Source organism: Peromyscus eremicus, chromosome 2 (assembly GCF_949786415.1).
Source record: "Peromyscus eremicus chromosome 2, PerEre_H2_v1, whole genome shotgun sequence".
Lineage (NCBI taxonomy): Eukaryota > Metazoa > Chordata > Mammalia > Rodentia > Cricetidae > Peromyscus > Peromyscus eremicus.
Window position 1 is genome coordinate 160,784,891 of NC_081417.1, and position 6,160 is coordinate 160,791,050.

Sequence of the window (6,160 nt, forward strand, 5' to 3'; positions counted from 1 at the left end):
CTCACTTCGCGGCCCAAGGACCTGACTGTCAGACTCGGGAAACCAGGGCCACAAAAATGTGCCGCATCGGGGCGGTGGTGGCGCACGCCTTTAATCCCAGCACTCGGGCGGGAGGCAGAGCCAGGCAGACCTCTGTGAATTCAAGGCCAGCCTGGGCTACAGAGTGAGTTCCAGGACAGTCACCAAAACTACACAGAGAAACCCTGTCTCACACCACCACCACCACCCCACCCCCCAAAAAAAGTGCCGCTAACCAGGGCAGCAGGCTGACCCAGCAGTTCTCAGGTGCAGTGCATAGCTGCCAAGGTCCTGGGCAGAATGTGTGGACCTTACCAGTGAGGTGAGATGACTCAAATGCCTGATCCTTTGATGCCATTGAATCTCCCAATCATGTTGTCAAGTGTTAGAGGATTGTATTGGGTCTGTTAGTTTCTGGGTCATTTTAATCATGAGACTTTATGTTGAAGAAGTTGCTCTGACATCCAGAAAGCCTCCAGAAGGTTCCTTAAGTCTAGGAATGCTCTGACTGACTCCTCCGTTGAGGCTGGACACACTGCCACGGGGCCACCAGCCTATGGACAGACACATTGTGCCTGGCTTGGACAAACCTTTGCTACCAGCGCTTTCTTCTAGGAACCGGGAGGCCACGGCAGGTACCATTTTTTCCTAGTGGATTTTGTAATTAGAAGTGACTGTGTCGGGTCACTTTTGTGGTTGAAAAAACAAGCCACTGAGCACCTTCTCAAGTTGGCATGACCGACGTGTCAGGACTCCACCTTCCAGCAGGGTCATGTTCAAAGACCGTTCGAGGCTGTGGAAGGTTTAATGTTTATGTTCATGTACACCATTGATTATCTACATCTTGTGTGTAACCATAGCACCCTGAGTGTTCCTGGTCTTGTCTGCTTGGCCCCATCTTTGTGACACTGCTCGGTGCCCTCGGCATTTGAAGAACCCATTAGAGACAGAACAGCAGCGGCCAGCCACTTAACTAGCTGTCCCTTATTTATGTCTAACTTTAGCTTGTGTCTTTCTGTGTGGTGGGGAGGGGGCTCTTATCATGTTGCCCAAGCAGGTCTCTGGCTCTGTTGCTCTCCCTCTTCTGAGTGCTGAGATCACAGATGCAGTTAGCCTAGCACCACCCTCTTCCTGTGTTCCCCAGGTCTTCCTGTCTTCACAAGAATAAAGATCCTGAAATGCCGGTCTCCCTTTTGCATTTTTCATAAAGGTGTGCTCTTAGGTGACCTTCACTTATCAGTAGAGACCCAGTGTCAGCAGTAGAGGGAGCTGTGGGCATTGGGCAGGTGGCTGGGAGGAGCATTTAGAACAGGATTACTGGAGAGAGGTCTTGCTGTGGAACCCTGCCTTAGGTAAGACCTGCACCAAAGTGTCTTGTCCATGTGATTATGGTGTCAGGGCATTTGGAGCAAGGAAGAGATTGGACTCATGCTATCTTTTTGGAGGGGTTGTTTTTGTTTTGAGACAGGATCTTGCAATAAACAGTCTAACCTCAGACTCACGCACGATCCTCCTGCCTTAATTTCCAAGGGCTGGGATTGCAGGTGTGTTTGGTGTAACAGACACTTGTCTTAAGTGACTCTTCTTGTGTAGCCTGTCTGGAAGGTGAGCATCAAGGTTTTGTCCCTCCTGAAGGCTGGGAATGGTGTGGACATAAATGTCAGGACACAACTATCTGTCAGGCTTCCCTTCAGTTCAGTCCTGTTGCCGTGTGTCTTTGTGAAAGTGTACTGATAAGTTACATCTTCAGAAGCCCCTGCATACTGCTTTTAAAATTGTCTATGCCCATGTAGAAAACAGCTCTTCAGTGCCCACTGCGTAGGTGGCACTGAATCCTGTGAACATCACATCTGACTCTTGAGTTTAAAAATAATTCCCCACTGTGTGTGATTTCTCCCATCTCCATTTGCTATGAACTGGATCATTAAAATTTTTGAGAACATCGTTTTGTGTACTTTCAGTGTGTAAGGAATTTTATTCCGGGTGATTATTTCCTTATTTAACTTTATTTGGTTTTTGTTTTTTGTGACAGGATTTCTCTGTAGCCCTGGTAATTATTTATTTATTCAATTTTATTGGTCTTTTTTTTTTTTTCTTTTTCCGAGACAGGGTTTCTCTGTGTAGCTTTGCGCCTTTCCTGGATCTCGCTTTGGAGACCAGGCTGGCCTCGAACTCACAGAGATCCGCCTGCCTCTGCCTCCCAAGTGCTGGGATTAAAGGCGTGTGCCACCACCGCCCGGCCTTTTTTTTTTTTTTAAACAGGGTTTCTCTGTGTAGCCCTGGTAATTATTTAATTTTATTTATTTGTTTGTTTGTTTTTTGGTATTTTCAAGACAGGCTTTCTCTGTGTAGCTCTGGCTTGCCTCAGACTTAGAGATCCTCCAGCCTTTGTCTCTGCCTCCCAAGCACTGGGATTAAAGCATGCTCTACCACCACTTGGCTCCAGGTAATTATTTAAATGCTTAAGAAAAACCATCTGGTTCACGACCATCTATAACTCCAGTTCCAGGATATCTGATATCTTCATCTGGCCTCCATGGGCACCAGGCATGGACATGGTGCACATACATACATGCAGACAAATGCTCGTACGCCTAAAATAAAATAAATAAATCTAAAACAATATTTAAGAAAGAAAAAAAAAAAAAGAAAAACCATCAGAGCTGGGTGGTGGTGGCACTCAGGAGGCAGAGCCAGGCGGATCTCTGTGAGTTCGAGGCCAGCCTGGTCTACAGAGCAAGATGCAGGAAGGCACCAAAACTACACAGAGAAACCCTGTCTTGGAAAAACCATGGGAATGAAAATAGCTTTGGAAAGGAGGCTTAATGAATTCAAGGGTCACAGGAACCCTATCAGACACCAAATTGCTTCCCCGTCTGAGGCTGTATAAGGTAGAAAAGGGTGCTGTGTCCCTTTGGGGGTTACCCAGAAGGGGATTATGCACCAAGGAGAGTTCAGGAGTTTGGCTGGATTATTTGGTCTCATTGAGTAACCCTGGCTAGCCTGAGATTGGCTGTGTAGACTAGGCTGGCCTTGAACCCCTTCCTGCCTCGGCCTCTGCTGGAATTAAAGGTGTGCACCCAGGTTCTAGAGACATGGCTCAGTAGTTAAGAGCATTGCTGGTCTTGCAGAGGACCAGGTTTGATTCCTAGCACAATTCTGATGCCCTCTACTAAACTCTACAGGCACAAGCATGGTGTACATGCATACAAACGCACATGCAAGCACAACACTTTTAAATCTTAAAAAAGAAATTAAAAACAATGTGTACCCTCACATCTGGCTGGCATTCACAATTTTTTAAATGCAAACAGTGAACCCTAAACTGGTGTCTATGCAAGAGATGCCTCAGTGAGATCAGGGCAACTCTGGTTTTCTCTGTCCTGGCGTGGCCTAGCAAAGAGAACCAGATTTGCTGACAAGTCCAGCCTCAACAGTGGCTAAAATAAGGGGCCATCTGTACTGAGGGGGAAAACCCATGTGACCTGCAGGGCCTCTTTGGAAAAGCCTTGCGTAGTTAAATACCCCGAGACTTTGCCAGGAAAGAGCAGCTGGAGGGCAGGCAAGGTTGCAAGCAAAAAGGAGATGCACCCAGGCATGGGGTGAGCTTGCACTGCACATGCCAGAGCTGAGTAAGCAAAGCCTGAGGAATCAGCAGATAGAGCTGAAATGGACAGACCAGGGCCTAATCTGGGAAGCCTGGGGTTACCATGGTTACCGGCCCGATGTCATTAGCACAGCCAACAGTCACTGGCTAGAGTTTTTCTAATACTTTTGAACTTGCTTAGATTCTGGGGTGACCAGCTCTGTCAAGTATTAAAGAGACACCTAACTCCCAGGCCTGTCTCACCAAGCAGCCCTGCAAGGTATCTGCTGCTGGCCAAGGGATCTTAGAGGAGCTTCTCCCTGCTTTCTAGGAAAGGAAGAGGGGTGGCACCATGCAGACTCTGGAGTCCACATACTAAAATACTTAAAATACACTGTGCCCAGGAGAACAGGGTTGGAAGGAAGCAGATTGGCAAGGACAAGAGCTCTGAGGTTTTCTGTGCAGAGATTCATCTGGAGAAGTGAAGATTGGTGTTCGGGGAAGGAGAGGTCCTTGAGTGTTGCGATTGCAGCTAAGCAGTGAGGACATGTGGCAGGAGGGTTCTGAAAGCAGAGACTCCATCCCGGCAAAGCCTAGACTACCACCTAACCGCCAACTCTGCCTTCATTCAAACATCGTTGAGTTTGTTTCTTTGTCTACAGAGAAGGGTTGAGGGAGTAGAGAAGCAGGTCCTGGAGAGGTCACCAAAACCCATGCTTGCCAAGACCCTTCCAGAACTGCTCTGCGGGCTGGAAAATGTCTGTAGTCATCTGTGACTTGGTGGATCAAGAGCTTAGAAATCAGGTGGTGTAGCCAGGCGGAGGTGGCGCATGCCTTTAATCCCAGCACTTGGAAGGCAGAGGCAGGCAGATCTCTGTGAGTTCGAGGCCAGCCTGGTCTACAGAGTGAGTTCCAGGACAGCCAGGGCTCAGGGCTAGATAAACCCTGTCTTCAAAAAAAAAAAAAAAAAAAAGAAAAGAAAGAAAAGAAAAGCTTGGAAATGAAAGACCTCTGAACCTAGAATTTTAGCCATGAACTCTGATTTGGAAGGTTGAGTAAGAAAAATGTCGAATGGGCTGGCTAGAGGCCTTAGTTTGTAAATAGGCTTGCCATGCAAGCCTGGTGACCTGAGTTTAATCCCCAGCAGCCACATAAAAGTGGGAGAGAACTGACCCCAGAATTGTCCTGTGACCTCCATACATGTCATGTTGCACACAAACACAATAACATTTAAAAAATGTTGAGGGTGCCTAACACCTCCCTACAGACAGTCAAATTGTGTACATTAGAGTTAGATTTCCATTGCTGGGACAGTCTGGGCCGCCAGACTCCTGTACCGCTCAATTGTTCTCTCCTTTATTGGTGGTGCTGACTAAACCTCACACACACCCACAAGCAAGTGCTTTATCATAGAGCTATGCCGCTCTGCCAACTGCTACTTTTTCCTTGCTTCATAATGTTTACACACACACTTTGATTTTCATTTCATTTTATGGTGTGAGTATAGATGCACTTGTACCACGGCTTACAGGTCAGAAGACAATCTCGGGAGTCCGTTCCCCGGCTCCACCAGGGGTTTCGGGTGAAACCAGGTCATCTCTCCTGCACAGCAAATGCTGACCCACCTCTGTAGCCCCTTGACCTTGAAACCTGTCTTCATGATGGACATCCGGGTCACTCTTGTGAATGATGCCTTTGTGGATGCCCCGAGTCTCTGTCTGCACCTGTGAAAGTAACCACAGAGAATGTGACTAGGACAAGGGACTTGCTGGGTGGATGAGTGCACGATCCTGGGAGCTACTCGCTCTGTATTCAGTGTTTGGGCCTTTGTCCACTTTCTAGGTCTGGTCGCATGAGTGTGTTCCCAACATACGAGCATATGGGGTGGGAGGCTGGGCAGGCTTCCCCTAGATGATCCCTGGGTGTCTCTCTTCATCCACTCTTGTTACTGACATGCTGTGGTTCTTCGCAGAGGGGCGTGTGGAGCTGCCACAGGATCTGACCTCATGCTTCTAGAACTGAGGGTAGAGGGGCATACCACGCATAACTAACCTTCTAGTAGTTTTTCCATGTCCAAAGACCCTTTATACAGGAAGCTTTAAGACAGCCTTGCTAGGCAGCCCATGCTGTCCTAGCACTCACTCTAGCCCATGCTAGACTCAGAACTTGCTTCAGCCCTACTCTTTCTGAGTGCTGTGATGAACAGGTGTGACCTGGCTTCCTCAGTTACGGAGGCAGCTTTAGCAGCCTGGACAGTGCAGACAAAGGCCCTGTGTAAAGGAGCAGCCCCTAAGCTGTGATATCAGCAAGTGACTGGCTTTCTGAGCAATGTTTTTATTGTCCAGGAGAGTAACAGTGACTGTCACCCAGAGTGTCTGTGGTAAAGGCTTTAGTCCCTGTCTAAGAATTTTAGTAACTCCAGGGTTTAGTTTGTTTCTTTGTTTTTGTTGTTATTGTTTTTGAAACAGGGTCTCATGTACCCTAGACTGGCCTTGAATTCACTATGTACTTAAAGCCAGCCTTGAACTCCTGATCTTCCAGTCACATCTCCCAAGT